General features: G+C 54.7%; 20 non-coding genes across 20 annotated transcripts; all 20 read left to right on the top strand.

Moving 5' to 3' along the window:
• The first annotated feature begins 766 nt into the window (after positions 1–766).
• Trnal-aag lies at positions 767–848 on the top strand. The gene has a single exon. It is a non-coding gene; the product is annotated as a tRNA-Leu (tRNA).
• An 80-nt stretch (positions 849–928) lies between these two features.
• Positions 929–1,010, top strand: Trnal-cag. Its single transcript has one exon. It is a non-coding gene; the product is annotated as a tRNA-Leu (tRNA).
• A 1,072-nt stretch (positions 1,011–2,082) lies between these two features.
• Positions 2,083–2,164, top strand: Trnal-aag. Its single transcript has one exon. It is a non-coding gene; the product is annotated as a tRNA-Leu (tRNA).
• Positions 2,165–2,244: 80 nt separating this feature from the next.
• On the top strand, positions 2,245–2,326 carry Trnal-cag. Its single transcript has one exon. It is a non-coding gene; the product is annotated as a tRNA-Leu (tRNA).
• A 1,072-nt stretch (positions 2,327–3,398) lies between these two features.
• On the top strand, positions 3,399–3,480 carry Trnal-aag. The gene has a single exon. It is a non-coding gene; the product is annotated as a tRNA-Leu (tRNA).
• Positions 3,481–3,560: 80 nt separating this feature from the next.
• Trnal-cag lies at positions 3,561–3,642 on the top strand. The gene has a single exon. It is a non-coding gene; the product is annotated as a tRNA-Leu (tRNA).
• A 1,072-nt stretch (positions 3,643–4,714) lies between these two features.
• Trnal-aag lies at positions 4,715–4,796 on the top strand. The gene has a single exon. It is a non-coding gene; the product is annotated as a tRNA-Leu (tRNA).
• Positions 4,797–4,876: 80 nt separating this feature from the next.
• On the top strand, positions 4,877–4,958 carry Trnal-cag. The gene has a single exon. It is a non-coding gene; the product is annotated as a tRNA-Leu (tRNA).
• Positions 4,959–6,030: 1,072 nt separating this feature from the next.
• Positions 6,031–6,112, top strand: Trnal-aag. The gene has a single exon. It is a non-coding gene; the product is annotated as a tRNA-Leu (tRNA).
• Positions 6,113–6,192: 80 nt separating this feature from the next.
• Trnal-cag lies at positions 6,193–6,274 on the top strand. The gene has a single exon. It is a non-coding gene; the product is annotated as a tRNA-Leu (tRNA).
• Positions 6,275–7,346: 1,072 nt separating this feature from the next.
• Positions 7,347–7,428, top strand: Trnal-aag. The gene has a single exon. It is a non-coding gene; the product is annotated as a tRNA-Leu (tRNA).
• An 80-nt stretch (positions 7,429–7,508) lies between these two features.
• On the top strand, positions 7,509–7,590 carry Trnal-cag. The gene has a single exon. It is a non-coding gene; the product is annotated as a tRNA-Leu (tRNA).
• A 1,072-nt stretch (positions 7,591–8,662) lies between these two features.
• On the top strand, positions 8,663–8,744 carry Trnal-aag. Its single transcript has one exon. It is a non-coding gene; the product is annotated as a tRNA-Leu (tRNA).
• An 80-nt stretch (positions 8,745–8,824) lies between these two features.
• Positions 8,825–8,906, top strand: Trnal-cag. The gene has a single exon. It is a non-coding gene; the product is annotated as a tRNA-Leu (tRNA).
• Positions 8,907–9,978: 1,072 nt separating this feature from the next.
• Positions 9,979–10,060, top strand: Trnal-aag. The gene has a single exon. It is a non-coding gene; the product is annotated as a tRNA-Leu (tRNA).
• An 80-nt stretch (positions 10,061–10,140) lies between these two features.
• On the top strand, positions 10,141–10,222 carry Trnal-cag. The gene has a single exon. It is a non-coding gene; the product is annotated as a tRNA-Leu (tRNA).
• Positions 10,223–11,294: 1,072 nt separating this feature from the next.
• Trnal-aag lies at positions 11,295–11,376 on the top strand. Its single transcript has one exon. It is a non-coding gene; the product is annotated as a tRNA-Leu (tRNA).
• An 80-nt stretch (positions 11,377–11,456) lies between these two features.
• On the top strand, positions 11,457–11,538 carry Trnal-cag. The gene has a single exon. It is a non-coding gene; the product is annotated as a tRNA-Leu (tRNA).
• A 1,072-nt stretch (positions 11,539–12,610) lies between these two features.
• Trnal-aag lies at positions 12,611–12,692 on the top strand. The gene has a single exon. It is a non-coding gene; the product is annotated as a tRNA-Leu (tRNA).
• Positions 12,693–12,772: 80 nt separating this feature from the next.
• Positions 12,773–12,854, top strand: Trnal-cag. The gene has a single exon. It is a non-coding gene; the product is annotated as a tRNA-Leu (tRNA).
• The last annotated feature ends 3,417 nt before the right edge of the window (positions 12,855–16,271 follow it).

The following is a 16,271-nucleotide window of genomic DNA, read 5'->3' as shown; positions in this document are numbered from 1 at the left end:
AGGAGGCCTGGGTTCGATTCCCGGTACCGGAAATGCACATTTTATTGCTCCTCTTATGCGACTTGTCCCGACTTAGCTCGACTGACGCTCCGCTGACGCTTGCAGAAAACTACGTAAAATATGATTCGCGGCCACAAGTGACGGCGAGAGAGATGCGACATCTGTCCACCTCTTATCCGGGCACATACCTGCGGTCAACAGACTTGGAGGACTGCAAGACATTGCCACGGGGGTTGAATGCAGCTAACCACTCTGCTCAGTGTCCATCAGCGCGGGCACGTTCGTTTGCCAGTATACATATAATGGAGACCGCGTCTGACACAGCTGTTGCGAGACACAGTCGGCCGAGCTTTGCTGTGCACAGCCACTTGCAGTCGCGAGAGTTGAATTCCGCGGTGGCTCCGTGGCCGTGATCGTCTAGTGGTCAGGACATTGCGTTGTGGCCGCAACAACCCAGGCTCGAATCCGGGTCACGGCACTTTTTAAAGTTCTGCCTTGCTGTCGCTGCAATGACGATAGTGACCCAGTGATTGAAATCACGTTGCCCTCCTGATTTTGTGCTCATGTTCCTCAGGCTGCAGGTGGCACTACCGATTCCTTATAAACACGCGATGCCGCCGCACCAGGGCGCTGGCAGCTGCCTGTGTAGTTAATCTCTATTCGAAAAGGGCAGTCGTTCGAGGTGCGATGTTCGAGCAACCAGTCGCAGCAGATCAGGAAGCTGTGTCGTGCACTGCATTCTACAAATGCCAGGAACACTGGTGTAGGTAGCGTGGCCGAGCGGTCTAAGGCGCTGGTTTAAGGCACCAGTCTCTTCGGAGGCGTGGGTTCGAATCCCACCGCTGCCAATTTTTACTTCTCGTTTTTGTGCCATTGCGGTGTGTTCTCGTGGGGTAGAACGCAGCTCCTGTGACCGCCGCGTCGCGTAGGTAGCGTGGCCGAGCGGTCTAAGGCGCTGGTTTCAGGCACCAGTCTCTTCGGAGGCGTGGGTTCGAATCCCACCGCTGCCAACGTTTTCTGTCTCGAAAACAGGAGCACTGATTTCCCGCGAAGGAAAAAGCGCAGCGTCGGTTTCTTAAACTGTCGTAGCACAGTGGTGCGTGGTGTAACAACAGGATTCACCGGCGCAGTTTCGTCTCATGATTGCTGGCGTTCGTCTCCACGAGACGCGTCCCGAGCATGCCGTTCTACGAAGTGGAAACGTTAATTTTTGCAGTTGTCGTCAAGTAGCGGGTGGGCGCTCGCCGTGTTTGTTGGAGGAGTGCTTGTGTCGTTATCCGCTGTCGTCTAGTGGCTGGGATACCTGGCTCTCGCCCAGGAGGCCTGGGTTCGATTCCCGGTACCGGAAATGCACATTTTATTGCTCCTCTTATGCGACTTGTCCCGACTTAGCTCGACTGACGCTCCGCTGACGCTTGCAGAAAACTACGTAAAATATGATTCGCGGCCACAAGTGACGGCGAGAGAGATGCGACATCTGTCCACCTCTTATCCGGGCACATACCTGCGGTCAACAGACTTGGAGGACTGCAAGACATTGCCACGGGGGTTGAATGCAGCTAACCACTCTGCTCAGTGTCCATCAGCGCGGGCACGTTCGTTTGCCAGTATACATATAATGGAGACCGCGTCTGACACAGCTGTTGCGAGACACAGTCGGCCGAGCTTTGCTGTGCACAGCCACTTGCAGTCGCGAGAGTTGAATTCCGCGGTGGCTCCGTGGCCGTGATCGTCTAGTGGTCAGGACATTGCGTTGTGGCCGCAACAACCCAGGCTCGAATCCGGGTCACGGCACTTTTTAAAGTTCTGCCTTGCTGTCGCTGCAATGACGATAGTGACCCAGTGATTGAAATCACGTTGCCCTCCTGATTTTGTGCTCATGTTCCTCAGGCTGCAGGTGGCACTACCGATTCCTTATAAACACGCGATGCCGCCGCACCAGGGCGCTGGCAGCTGCCTGTGTAGTTAATCTCTATTCGAAAAGGGCAGTCGTTCGAGGTGCGATGTTCGAGCAACCAGTCGCAGCAGATCAGGAAGCTGTGTCGTGCACTGCATTCTACAAATGCCAGGAACACTGGTGTAGGTAGCGTGGCCGAGCGGTCTAAGGCGCTGGTTTAAGGCACCAGTCTCTTCGGAGGCGTGGGTTCGAATCCCACCGCTGCCAATTTTTACTTCTCGTTTTTGTGCCATTGCGGTGTGTTCTCGTGGGGTAGAACGCAGCTCCTGTGACCGCCGCGTCGCGTAGGTAGCGTGGCCGAGCGGTCTAAGGCGCTGGTTTCAGGCACCAGTCTCTTCGGAGGCGTGGGTTCGAATCCCACCGCTGCCAACGTTTTCTGTCTCGAAAACAGGAGCACTGATTTCCCGCGAAGGAAAAAGCGCAGCGTCGGTTTCTTAAACTGTCGTAGCACAGTGGTGCGTGGTGTAACAACAGGATTCACCGGCGCAGTTTCGTCTCATGATTGCTGGCGTTCGTCTCCACGAGACGCGTCCCGAGCATGCCGTTCTACGAAGTGGAAACGTTAATTTTTGCAGTTGTCGTCAAGTAGCGGGTGGGCGCTCGCCGTGTTTGTTGGAGGAGTGCTTGTGTCGTTATCCGCTGTCGTCTAGTGGCTGGGATACCTGGCTCTCGCCCAGGAGGCCTGGGTTCGATTCCCGGTACCGGAAATGCACATTTTATTGCTCCTCTTATGCGACTTGTCCCGACTTAGCTCGACTGACGCTCCGCTGACGCTTGCAGAAAACTACGTAAAATATGATTCGCGGCCACAAGTGACGGCGAGAGAGATGCGACATCTGTCCACCTCTTATCCGGGCACATACCTGCGGTCAACAGACTTGGAGGACTGCAAGACATTGCCACGGGGGTTGAATGCAGCTAACCACTCTGCTCAGTGTCCATCAGCGCGGGCACGTTCGTTTGCCAGTATACATATAATGGAGACCGCGTCTGACACAGCTGTTGCGAGACACAGTCGGCCGAGCTTTGCTGTGCACAGCCACTTGCAGTCGCGAGAGTTGAATTCCGCGGTGGCTCCGTGGCCGTGATCGTCTAGTGGTCAGGACATTGCGTTGTGGCCGCAACAACCCAGGCTCGAATCCGGGTCACGGCACTTTTTAAAGTTCTGCCTTGCTGTCGCTGCAATGACGATAGTGACCCAGTGATTGAAATCACGTTGCCCTCCTGATTTTGTGCTCATGTTCCTCAGGCTGCAGGTGGCACTACCGATTCCTTATAAACACGCGATGCCGCCGCACCAGGGCGCTGGCAGCTGCCTGTGTAGTTAATCTCTATTCGAAAAGGGCAGTCGTTCGAGGTGCGATGTTCGAGCAACCAGTCGCAGCAGATCAGGAAGCTGTGTCGTGCACTGCATTCTACAAATGCCAGGAACACTGGTGTAGGTAGCGTGGCCGAGCGGTCTAAGGCGCTGGTTTAAGGCACCAGTCTCTTCGGAGGCGTGGGTTCGAATCCCACCGCTGCCAATTTTTACTTCTCGTTTTTGTGCCATTGCGGTGTGTTCTCGTGGGGTAGAACGCAGCTCCTGTGACCGCCGCGTCGCGTAGGTAGCGTGGCCGAGCGGTCTAAGGCGCTGGTTTCAGGCACCAGTCTCTTCGGAGGCGTGGGTTCGAATCCCACCGCTGCCAACGTTTTCTGTCTCGAAAACAGGAGCACTGATTTCCCACGAAGGAAAAAGCGCAGCGTCGGTTTCTTAAACTGTCGTAGCACAGTGGTGCGTGGTGTAACAACAGGATTCACCGGCGCAGTTTCGTCTCATGATTGCTGGCGTTCGTCTCCACGAGACGCGTCCCGAGCATGCCGTTCTACGAAGTGGAAACGTTAATTTTTGCAGTTGTCGTCAAGTAGCGGGTGGGCGCTCGCCGTGTTTGTTGGAGGAGTGCTTGTGTCGTTATCCGCTGTCGTCTAGTGGCTGGGATACCTGGCTCTCGCCCAGGAGGCCTGGGTTCGATTCCCGGTACCGGAAATGCACATTTTATTGCTCCTCTTATGCGACTTGTCCCGACTTAGCTCGACTGACGCTCCGCTGACGCTTGCAGAAAACTACGTAAAATATGATTCGCGGCCACAAGTGACGGCGAGAGAGATGCGACATCTGTCCACCTCTTATCCGGGCACATACCTGCGGTCAACAGACTTGGAGGACTGCAAGACATTGCCACGGGGGTTGAATGCAGCTAACCACTCTGCTCAGTGTCCATCAGCGCGGGCACGTTCGTTTGCCAGTATACATATAATGGAGACCGCGTCTGACACAGCTGTTGCGAGACACAGTCGGCCGAGCTTTGCTGTGCACAGCCACTTGCAGTCGCGAGAGTTGAATTCCGCGGTGGCTCCGTGGCCGTGATCGTCTAGTGGTCAGGACATTGCGTTGTGGCCGCAACAACCCAGGCTCGAATCCGGGTCACGGCACTTTTTAAAGTTCTGCCTTGCTGTCGCTGCAATGACGATAGTGACCCAGTGATTGAAATCACGTTGCCCTCCTGATTTTGTGCTCATGTTCCTCAGGCTGCAGGTGGCACTACCGATTCCTTATAAACACGCGATGCCGCCGCACCAGGGCGCTGGCAGCTGCCTGTGTAGTTAATCTCTATTCGAAAAGGGCAGTCGTTCGAGGTGCGATGTTCGAGCAACCAGTCGCAGCAGATCAGGAAGCTGTGTCGTGCACTGCATTCTACAAATGCCAGGAACACTGGTGTAGGTAGCGTGGCCGAGCGGTCTAAGGCGCTGGTTTAAGGCACCAGTCTCTTCGGAGGCGTGGGTTCGAATCCCACCGCTGCCAATTTTTACTTCTCGTTTTTGTGCCATTGCGGTGTGTTCTCGTGGGGTAGAACGCAGCTCCTGTGACCGCCGCGTCGCGTAGGTAGCGTGGCCGAGCGGTCTAAGGCGCTGGTTTCAGGCACCAGTCTCTTCGGAGGCGTGGGTTCGAATCCCACCGCTGCCAACGTTTTCTGTCTCGAAAACAGGAGCACTGATTTCCCGCGAAGGAAAAAGCGCAGCGTCGGTTTCTTAAACTGTCGTAGCACAGTGGTGCGTGGTGTAACAACAGGATTCACCGGCGCAGTTTCGTCTCATGATTGCTGGCGTTCGTCTCCACGAGACGCGTCCCGAGCATGCCGTTCTACGAAGTGGAAACGTTAATTTTTGCAGTTGTCGTCAAGTAGCGGGTGGGCGCTCGCCGTGTTTGTTGGAGGAGTGCTTGTGTCGTTATCCGCTGTCGTCTAGTGGCTGGGATACCTGGCTCTCGCCCAGGAGGCCTGGGTTCGATTCCCGGTACCGGAAATGCACATTTTATTGCTCCTCTTATGCGACTTGTCCCGACTTAGCTCGACTGACGCTCCGCTGACGCTTGCAGAAAACTACGTAAAATATGATTCGCGGCCACAAGTGACGGCGAGAGAGATGCGACATCTGTCCACCTCTTATCCGGGCACATACCTGCGGTCAACAGACTTGGAGGACTGCAAGACATTGCCACGGGGGTTGAATGCAGCTAACCACTCTGCTCAGTGTCCATCAGCGCGGGCACGTTCGTTTGCCAGTATACATATAATGGAGACCGCGTCTGACACAGCTGTTGCGAGACACAGTCGGCCGAGCTTTGCTGTGCACAGCCACTTGCAGTCGCGAGAGTTGAATTCCGCGGTGGCTCCGTGGCCGTGATCGTCTAGTGGTCAGGACATTGCGTTGTGGCCGCAACAACCCAGGCTCGAATCCGGGTCACGGCACTTTTTAAAGTTCTGCCTTGCTGTCGCTGCAATGACGATAGTGACCCAGTGATTGAAATCACGTTGCCCTCCTGATTTTGTGCTCATGTTCCTCAGGCTGCAGGTGGCACTACCGATTCCTTATAAACACGCGATGCCGCCGCACCAGGGCGCTGGCAGCTGCCTGTGTAGTTAATCTCTATTCGAAAAGGGCAGTCGTTCGAGGTGCGATGTTCGAGCAACCAGTCGCAGCAGATCAGGAAGCTGTGTCGTGCACTGCATTCTACAAATGCCAGGAACACTGGTGTAGGTAGCGTGGCCGAGCGGTCTAAGGCGCTGGTTTAAGGCACCAGTCTCTTCGGAGGCGTGGGTTCGAATCCCACCGCTGCCAATTTTTACTTCTCGTTTTTGTGCCATTGCGGTGTGTTCTCGTGGGGTAGAACGCAGCTCCTGTGACCGCCGCGTCGCGTAGGTAGCGTGGCCGAGCGGTCTAAGGCGCTGGTTTCAGGCACCAGTCTCTTCGGAGGCGTGGGTTCGAATCCCACCGCTGCCAACGTTTTCTGTCTCGAAAACAGGAGCACTGATTTCCCGCGAAGGAAAAAGCGCAGCGTCGGTTTCTTAAACTGTCGTAGCACAGTGGTGCGTGGTGTAACAACAGGATTCACCGGCGCAGTTTCGTCTCATGATTGCTGGCGTTCGTCTCCACGAGACGCGTCCCGAGCATGCCGTTCTACGAAGTGGAAACGTTAATTTTTGCAGTTGTCGTCAAGTAGCGGGTGGGCGCTCGCCGTGTTTGTTGGAGGAGTGCTTGTGTCGTTATCCGCTGTCGTCTAGTGGCTGGGATACCTGGCTCTCGCCCAGGAGGCCTGGGTTCGATTCCCGGTACCGGAAATGCACATTTTATTGCTCCTCTTATGCGACTTGTCCCGACTTAGCTCGACTGACGCTCCGCTGACGCTTGCAGAAAACTACGTAAAATATGATTCGCGGCCACAAGTGACGGCGAGAGAGATGCGACATCTGTCCACCTCTTATCCGGGCACATACCTGCGGTCAACAGACTTGGAGGACTGCAAGACATTGCCACGGGGGTTGAATGCAGCTAACCACTCTGCTCAGTGTCCATCAGCGCGGGCACGTTCGTTTGCCAGTATACATATAATGGAGACCGCGTCTGACACAGCTGTTGCGAGACACAGTCGGCCGAGCTTTGCTGTGCACAGCCACTTGCAGTCGCGAGAGTTGAATTCCGCGGTGGCTCCGTGGCCGTGATCGTCTAGTGGTCAGGACATTGCGTTGTGGCCGCAACAACCCAGGCTCGAATCCGGGTCACGGCACTTTTTAAAGTTCTGCCTTGCTGTCGCTGCAATGACGATAGTGACCCAGTGATTGAAATCACGTTGCCCTCCTGATTTTGTGCTCATGTTCCTCAGGCTGCAGGTGGCACTACCGATTCCTTATAAACACGCGATGCCGCCGCACCAGGGCGCTGGCAGCTGCCTGTGTAGTTAATCTCTATTCGAAAAGGGCAGTCGTTCGAGGTGCGATGTTCGAGCAACCAGTCGCAGCAGATCAGGAAGCTGTGTCGTGCACTGCATTCTACAAATGCCAGGAACACTGGTGTAGGTAGCGTGGCCGAGCGGTCTAAGGCGCTGGTTTAAGGCACCAGTCTCTTCGGAGGCGTGGGTTCGAATCCCACCGCTGCCAATTTTTACTTCTCGTTTTTGTGCCATTGCGGTGTGTTCTCGTGGGGTAGAACGCAGCTCCTGTGACCGCCGCGTCGCGTAGGTAGCGTGGCCGAGCGGTCTAAGGCGCTGGTTTCAGGCACCAGTCTCTTCGGAGGCGTGGGTTCGAATCCCACCGCTGCCAACGTTTTCTGTCTCGAAAACAGGAGCACTGATTTCCCACGAAGGAAAAAGCGCAGCGTCGGTTTCTTAAACTGTCGTAGCACAGTGGTGCGTGGTGTAACAACAGGATTCACCGGCGCAGTTTCGTCTCATGATTGCTGGCGTTCGTCTCCACGAGACGCGTCCCGAGCATGCCGTTCTACGAAGTGGAAACGTTAATTTTTGCAGTTGTCGTCAAGTAGCGGGTGGGCGCTCGCCGTGTTTGTTGGAGGAGTGCTTGTGTCGTTATCCGCTGTCGTCTAGTGGCTGGGATACCTGGCTCTCGCCCAGGAGGCCTGGGTTCGATTCCCGGTACCGGAAATGCACATTTTATTGCTCCTCTTATGCGACTTGTCCCGACTTAGCTCGACTGACGCTCCGCTGACGCTTGCAGAAAACTACGTAAAATATGATTCGCGGCCACAAGTGACGGCGAGAGAGATGCGACATCTGTCCACCTCTTATCCGGGCACATACCTGCGGTCAACAGACTTGGAGGACTGCAAGACATTGCCACGGGGGTTGAATGCAGCTAACCACTCTGCTCAGTGTCCATCAGCGCGGGCACGTTCGTTTGCCAGTATACATATAATGGAGACCGCGTCTGACACAGCTGTTGCGAGACACAGTCGGCCGAGCTTTGCTGTGCACAGCCACTTGCAGTCGCGAGAGTTGAATTCCGCGGTGGCTCCGTGGCCGTGATCGTCTAGTGGTCAGGACATTGCGTTGTGGCCGCAACAACCCAGGCTCGAATCCGGGTCACGGCACTTTTTAAAGTTCTGCCTTGCTGTCGCTGCAATGACGATAGTGACCCAGTGATTGAAATCACGTTGCCCTCCTGATTTTGTGCTCATGTTCCTCAGGCTGCAGGTGGCACTACCGATTCCTTATAAACACGCGATGCCGCCGCACCAGGGCGCTGGCAGCTGCCTGTGTAGTTAATCTCTATTCGAAAAGGGCAGTCGTTCGAGGTGCGATGTTCGAGCAACCAGTCGCAGCAGATCAGGAAGCTGTGTCGTGCACTGCATTCTACAAATGCCAGGAACACTGGTGTAGGTAGCGTGGCCGAGCGGTCTAAGGCGCTGGTTTAAGGCACCAGTCTCTTCGGAGGCGTGGGTTCGAATCCCACCGCTGCCAATTTTTACTTCTCGTTTTTGTGCCATTGCGGTGTGTTCTCGTGGGGTAGAACGCAGCTCCTGTGACCGCCGCGTCGCGTAGGTAGCGTGGCCGAGCGGTCTAAGGCGCTGGTTTCAGGCACCAGTCTCTTCGGAGGCGTGGGTTCGAATCCCACCGCTGCCAACGTTTTCTGTCTCGAAAACAGGAGCACTGATTTCCCGCGAAGGAAAAAGCGCAGCGTCGGTTTCTTAAACTGTCGTAGCACAGTGGTGCGTGGTGTAACAACAGGATTCACCGGCGCAGTTTCGTCTCATGATTGCTGGCGTTCGTCTCCACGAGACGCGTCCCGAGCATGCCGTTCTACGAAGTGGAAACGTTAATTTTTGCAGTTGTCGTCAAGTAGCGGGTGGGCGCTCGCCGTGTTTGTTGGAGGAGTGCTTGTGTCGTTATCCGCTGTCGTCTAGTGGCTGGGATACCTGGCTCTCGCCCAGGAGGCCTGGGTTCGATTCCCGGTACCGGAAATGCACATTTTATTGCTCCTCTTATGCGACTTGTCCCGACTTAGCTCGACTGACGCTCCGCTGACGCTTGCAGAAAACTACGTAAAATATGATTCGCGGCCACAAGTGACGGCGAGAGAGATGCGACATCTGTCCACCTCTTATCCGGGCACATACCTGCGGTCAACAGACTTGGAGGACTGCAAGACATTGCCACGGGGGTTGAATGCAGCTAACCACTCTGCTCAGTGTCCATCAGCGCGGGCACGTTCGTTTGCCAGTATACATATAATGGAGACCGCGTCTGACACAGCTGTTGCGAGACACAGTCGGCCGAGCTTTGCTGTGCACAGCCACTTGCAGTCGCGAGAGTTGAATTCCGCGGTGGCTCCGTGGCCGTGATCGTCTAGTGGTCAGGACATTGCGTTGTGGCCGCAACAACCCAGGCTCGAATCCGGGTCACGGCACTTTTTAAAGTTCTGCCTTGCTGTCGCTGCAATGACGATAGTGACCCAGTGATTGAAATCACGTTGCCCTCCTGATTTTGTGCTCATGTTCCTCAGGCTGCAGGTGGCACTACCGATTCCTTATAAACACGCGATGCCGCCGCACCAGGGCGCTGGCAGCTGCCTGTGTAGTTAATCTCTATTCGAAAAGGGCAGTCGTTCGAGGTGCGATGTTCGAGCAACCAGTCGCAGCAGATCAGGAAGCTGTGTCGTGCACTGCATTCTACAAATGCCAGGAACACTGGTGTAGGTAGCGTGGCCGAGCGGTCTAAGGCGCTGGTTTAAGGCACCAGTCTCTTCGGAGGCGTGGGTTCGAATCCCACCGCTGCCAATTTTTACTTCTCGTTTTTGTGCCATTGCGGTGTGTTCTCGTGGGGTAGAACGCAGCTCCTGTGACCGCCGCGTCGCGTAGGTAGCGTGGCCGAGCGGTCTAAGGCGCTGGTTTCAGGCACCAGTCTCTTCGGAGGCGTGGGTTCGAATCCCACCGCTGCCAACGTTTTCTGTCTCGAAAACAGGAGCACTGATTTCCCGCGAAGGAAAAAGCGCAGCGTCGGTTTCTTAAACTGTCGTAGCACAGTGGTGCGTGGTGTAACAACAGGATTCACCGGCGCAGTTTCGTCTCATGATTGCTGGCGTTCGTCTCCACGAGACGCGTCCCGAGCATGCCGTTCTACGAAGTGGAAACGTTAATTTTTGCAGTTGTCGTCAAGTAGCGGGTGGGCGCTCGCCGTGTTTGTTGGAGGAGTGCTTGTGTCGTTATCCGCTGTCGTCTAGTGGCTGGGATACCTGGCTCTCGCCCAGGAGGCCTGGGTTCGATTCCCGGTACCGGAAATGCACATTTTATTGCTCCTCTTATGCGACTTGTCCCGACTTAGCTCGACTGACGCTCCGCTGACGCTTGCAGAAAACTACGTAAAATATGATTCGCGGCCACAAGTGACGGCGAGAGAGATGCGACATCTGTCCACCTCTTATCCGGGCACATACCTGCGGTCAACAGACTTGGAGGACTGCAAGACATTGCCACGGGGGTTGAATGCAGCTAACCACTCTGCTCAGTGTCCATCAGCGCGGGCACGTTCGTTTGCCAGTATACATATAATGGAGACCGCGTCTGACACAGCTGTTGCGAGACACAGTCGGCCGAGCTTTGCTGTGCACAGCCACTTGCAGTCGCGAGAGTTGAATTCCGCGGTGGCTCCGTGGCCGTGATCGTCTAGTGGTCAGGACATTGCGTTGTGGCCGCAACAACCCAGGCTCGAATCCGGGTCACGGCACTTTTTAAAGTTCTGCCTTGCTGTCGCTGCAATGACGATAGTGACCCAGTGATTGAAATCACGTTGCCCTCCTGATTTTGTGCTCATGTTCCTCAGGCTGCAGGTGGCACTACCGATTCCTTATAAACACGCGATGCCGCCGCACCAGGGCGCTGGCAGCTGCCTGTGTAGTTAATCTCTATTCGAAAAGGGCAGTCGTTCGAGGTGCGATGTTCGAGCAACCAGTCGCAGCAGATCAGGAAGCTGTGTCGTGCACTGCATTCTACAAATGCCAGGAACACTGGTGTAGGTAGCGTGGCCGAGCGGTCTAAGGCGCTGGTTTAAGGCACCAGTCTCTTCGGAGGCGTGGGTTCGAATCCCACCGCTGCCAATTTTTACTTCTCGTTTTTGTGCCATTGCGGTGTGTTCTCGTGGGGTAGAACGCAGCTCCTGTGACCGCCGCGTCGCGTAGGTAGCGTGGCCGAGCGGTCTAAGGCGCTGGTTTCAGGCACCAGTCTCTTCGGAGGCGTGGGTTCGAATCCCACCGCTGCCAACGTTTTCTGTCTCGAAAACAGGAGCACTGATTTCCCGCGAAGGAAAAAGCGCAGCGTCGGTTTCTTAAACTGTCGTAGCACAGTGGTGCGTGGTGTAACAACAGGATTCACCGGCGCAGTTTCGTCTCATGATTGCTGGCGTTCGTCTCCACGAGACGCGTCCCGAGCATGCCGTTCTACGAAGTGGAAACGTTAATTTTTGCAGTTGTCGTCAAGTAGCGGGTGGGCGCTCGCCGTGTTTGTTGGAGGAGTGCTTGTGTCGTTATCCGCTGTCGTCTAGTGGCTGGGATACCTGGCTCTCGCCCAGGAGGCCTGGGTTCGATTCCCGGTACCGGAAATGCACATTTTATTGCTCCTCTTATGCGACTTGTCCCGACTTAGCTCGACTGACGCTCCGCTGACGCTTGCAGAAAACTACGTAAAATATGATTCGCGGCCACAAGTGACGGCGAGAGAGATGCGACATCTGTCCACCTCTTATCCGGGCACATACCTGCGGTCAACAGACTTGGAGGACTGCAAGACATTGCCACGGGGGTTGAATGCAGCTAACCACTCTGCTCAGTGTCCATCAGCGCGGGCACGTTCGTTTGCCAGTATACATATAATGGAGACCGCGTCTGACACAGCTGTTGCGAGACACAGTCGGCCGAGCTTTGCTGTGCACAGCCACTTGCAGTCGCGAGAGTTGAATTCCGCGGTGGCTCCGTGGCCGTGATCGTCTAGTGGTCAGGACATTGCGTTGTGGCCGCAACAACCCAGGCTCGAATCCGGGTCACGGCACTTTTTAAAGTTCTGCCTTGCTGTCGCTGCAATGACGATAGTGACCCAGTGATTGAAATCACGTTGCCCTCCTGATTTTGTGCTCATGTTCCTCAGGCTGCAGGTGGCACTACCGATTCCTTATAAACACGCGATGCCGCCGCACCAGGGCGCTGGCAGCTGCCTGTGTAGTTAATCTCTATTCGAAAAGGGCAGTCGTTCGAGGTGCGATGTTCGAGCAACCAGTCGCAGCAGATCAGGAAGCTGTGTCGTGCACTGCATTCTACAAATGCCAGGAACACTGGTGTAGGTAGCGTGGCCGAGCGGTCTAAGGCGCTGGTTTAAGGCACCAGTCTCTTCGGAGGCGTGGGTTCGAATCCCACCGCTGCCAATTTTTACTTCTCGTTTTTGTGCCATTGCGGTGTGTTCTCGTGGGGTAGAACGCAGCTCCTGTGACCGCCGCGTCGCGTAGGTAGCGTGGCCGAGCGGTCTAAGGCGCTGGTTTCAGGCACCAGTCTCTTCGGAGGCGTGGGTTCGAATCCCACCGCTGCCAACGTTTTCTGTCTCGAAAACAGGAGCACTGATTTCCCGCGAAGGAAAAAGCGCAGCGTCGGTTTCTTAAACTGTCGTAGCACAGTGGTGCGTGGTGTAACAACAGGATTCACCGGCGCAGTTTCGTCTCATGATTGCTGGCGTTCGTCTCCACGAGACGCGTCCCGAGCATGCCGTTCTACGAAGTGGAAACGTTAATTTTTGCAGTTGTCGTCAAGTAGCGGGTGGGCGCTCGCCGTGTTTGTTGGAGGAGTGCTTGTGTCGTTATCCGCTGTCGTCTAGTGGCTGGGATACCTGGCTCTCGCCCAGGAGGCCTGGGTTCGATTCCCGGTACCGGAAATGCACATTTTATTGCTCCTCTTATGCGACTTGTCCCGACTTAGCTCGACTGACGCTCCGCTGACGCTTGCAGAAAACTACGTAAAATATGATTCGCGGCCACAAGTGACGGCGAGAGAGATGCGACATCTGTCCACCTCTTATCCGGGCACATACCTGCGGTCAACAGACTTGGAGGACTGCAAGACATTGCCACGGGGGTTGAATGCAGCTAACCACTCTGCTCAGTGTCCATCAGCGCGGGCACGTTCGTTTGCCAGTATACATATAATGGAGACCGCGTCTGACACAGCTGTTGCGAGACACAGTCGGCCGAGCTTTGCTGTGCACAGCCACTTGCAGTCGCGAGAGTTGAATTCCGCGGTGGCTCCGTGGCCGTGATCGTCTAGTGGTCAGGACATTGCGTTGTGGCCGCAACAACCCAGGCTCGAATCCGGGTCACGGCACTTTTTAAAGTTCTGCCTTGCTGTCGCTGCAATGACGATAGTGACCCAGTGATTGAAATCACGTTGCCCTCCTGATTTTGTGCTCATGTTCCTCAGGCTGCAGGTGGCACTACCGATTCCTTATAAACACGCGATGCCGCCGCACCAGGGCGCTGGCAGCTGCCTGTGTAGTTAATCTCTATTCGAAAAGGGCAGTCGTTCGAGGTGCGATGTTCGAGCAACCAGTCGCAGCAGATCAGGAAGCTGTGTCGTGCACTGCATTCTACAAATGCCAGGAACACTGGTGTAGGTAGCGTGGCCGAGCGGTCTAGGGCGCTGGTTTAAGGCACCAGTCTCTTCGGAGCTATGGGCCCGAACACATCGCGCGCTCGCTGCGTCGTGTTGGGCGGTGCTTACGTCCACCTCTAAACAGAAAAAATTGCAACGGGCCTCGCAGCGCGCGGTTGTTGACTCGCGGCAGGCGTCGGTTTCCGATCGCCGTCGGCAGCGGCTTGCCGCTTGCAATCAACCTGAGGCGTCCGTGAGTTCCGCGGAATCCAAGCGGGACGAGAAAGTTCGTCAGCTGAAGGTTTTACTTACTCATACGGAACCTGTCGTGGCAAGCGGTATGGCGATGGACGTTGTTTCGAGCGTGTTGCCTGCACACTTGGCAGGCAAACGCAAATCGGACGACTCACATTGCCGTCGCATCCGACCGCACTCGCAGGATTCTGGATCTGATTCTGCCGCCGGCGCTGGACCTGCCACGGTGGCTCCTTCCGGTACCGCTGTTAGTATGGGCACGGATGTGGTTTAGCCCCCCGTGTTTTCTAGTGAAAAGTGTGACTGGGTGGCGGAAGTGGAGGTGGAAGACGGGACTGGCGCCGGTACGTAACGTGACTTTGCTCATTGCTTGGCAGCGTGCATGCCTTCGTCATTGTCTCAGTCTAACATTGTTTTTTGTGACGTTTCCTCGTCTGTGTTGTGTGATACCGGTCTGTTGCGCGTTTTAACCTTTATTTCGCTCGCGAGTGTAGTTTTGGCAGCGCCACTGCACCCCTCGTTGTGTACTTTTATTTGTTGTGTATTTTAAATGTGTCTAGTAATTTTAAATGTGTCGGGTGTCCGCCGCTCGTTCGGAGGCACATTTTAGTCGTTCTTGCCGCTCCCTTGGATCATTACGGATGCACGGGTGCTTTTCCCAATGTGCACATTTATTTTTAAAAAGTTGTGTAATTTCGTTGTGTCTGGGGTCCGCCACGCGTTGCTTGTTTGCTTACCCCGTTACTCTCAATACCATGCGCTGTCTTAACGGTGTATGTGCCGCTTTTGTTGTGCGAATATTTTTTTTTTCTCGCGTCTGATGTGTGACATCCGTTGCAGACATATTTCACTGTGCTTGCCACTTACTTGCGTCGTTTGGCGGCACATGTGCATGCAAATTGTGCGGAGTTATTTATTAGCCTTTGAATGTGTCTGGTGTATGTTGTACGCTGGCGGAACTTTTAGTCGTTTGTGTCGACAACGTGTATACTCCTTGTGACGCCGCTGCTTCCGCAGTTGTGACCGCTTCTTTTATTCTTTATTATTATTATTATTTATTGTCTTTGACTGTGTCTGGTGTGTGCCCCCGTCGGAGGCAATGTCTCATCGCTCATGCCGACGAACTGCGTGGAATAGTATTAGCGGCGCACATTTACTTTTACTCTGTCCGTATCTTTTACTATTTTACTTACGTCTCCTGTCTCCACCTGTTGGGGATGACTTTTACCGTTGTTGTCGATTGCATGCGTCGTTTGGTAGCGCACATGACCTTTCGTTGTGCCACTTTATGCCTGTGATTTACTTTTGTGTACGGCGTCGGCGGTTTGGTTTTTACCGATCCTGTCGCTCGACTGCGTCGACCTAGCTGTGCCGGGGCACCTCTTATTGTATGTGCTTAATTGTTAGTTTTTAACTGTGTCTCGTGTTCGATAGCTTCCGGTGAATCATTTTCACCGTTCATGTACACATGTTGCTTTGCTTTGGCGGCGCCGTTGTGACCGTTCTTGTGGACCCTTCTTTCGTGTGTATTCCGTGTATGCTACCTTCCACCTGTCGGTATGCCATTTTCGCCGATCTTGTCCACAATCCGCGTTATCTTCGCAGCGCTACTGCCTCGCTTCTTGTGAACACTGCATTTGTTGTTCCTTGCGTTGTGTATGGTTCCTGACACGCGTCGGTGGCACATTCTTACCGTTAATGTCAACAAAATGCGTAGTCCGCATAAGGTCTCTGCCTTAAACACTCTTCTATGTGAAACACGTTGCCGTGTCGCCTTTTTGCAAGAAGTGACACGTGAGGCTCTGATGCTTCTAACCGATTTGTGTGACTACGTTATTGTGGATAATGTGGTGTCAGCCGATGTCACCGGCACCGCTATTTTAGTATGCCCCAGGCTCACTGTCACGAATATTGAGTGTCTACCTACTGGCCGCGCTATTGCGTCGTGTTTGTTAATGTTTACGCTCCCTCCGGCAGCGACTACGCGGCGCGGCGGCTCTTTTATGGTCAGGAGCTGTGTGAAGTTTTGCATCGGAACTCCGCTCATTTAATTTTAGGCGGTGATTTTAATGCGGTCTCTGATGATCGCGACCAGGAGCCGCGCCCCAACA

This window comes from Schistocerca piceifrons, chromosome 2 (genome assembly GCF_021461385.2).
Source record: "Schistocerca piceifrons isolate TAMUIC-IGC-003096 chromosome 2, iqSchPice1.1, whole genome shotgun sequence".
Lineage (NCBI taxonomy): Eukaryota > Metazoa > Arthropoda > Insecta > Orthoptera > Acrididae > Schistocerca > Schistocerca piceifrons.
Note: the sequence above shows the minus strand (reverse complement) of the source record. Positions and strands in the feature narration are given on the sequence as shown.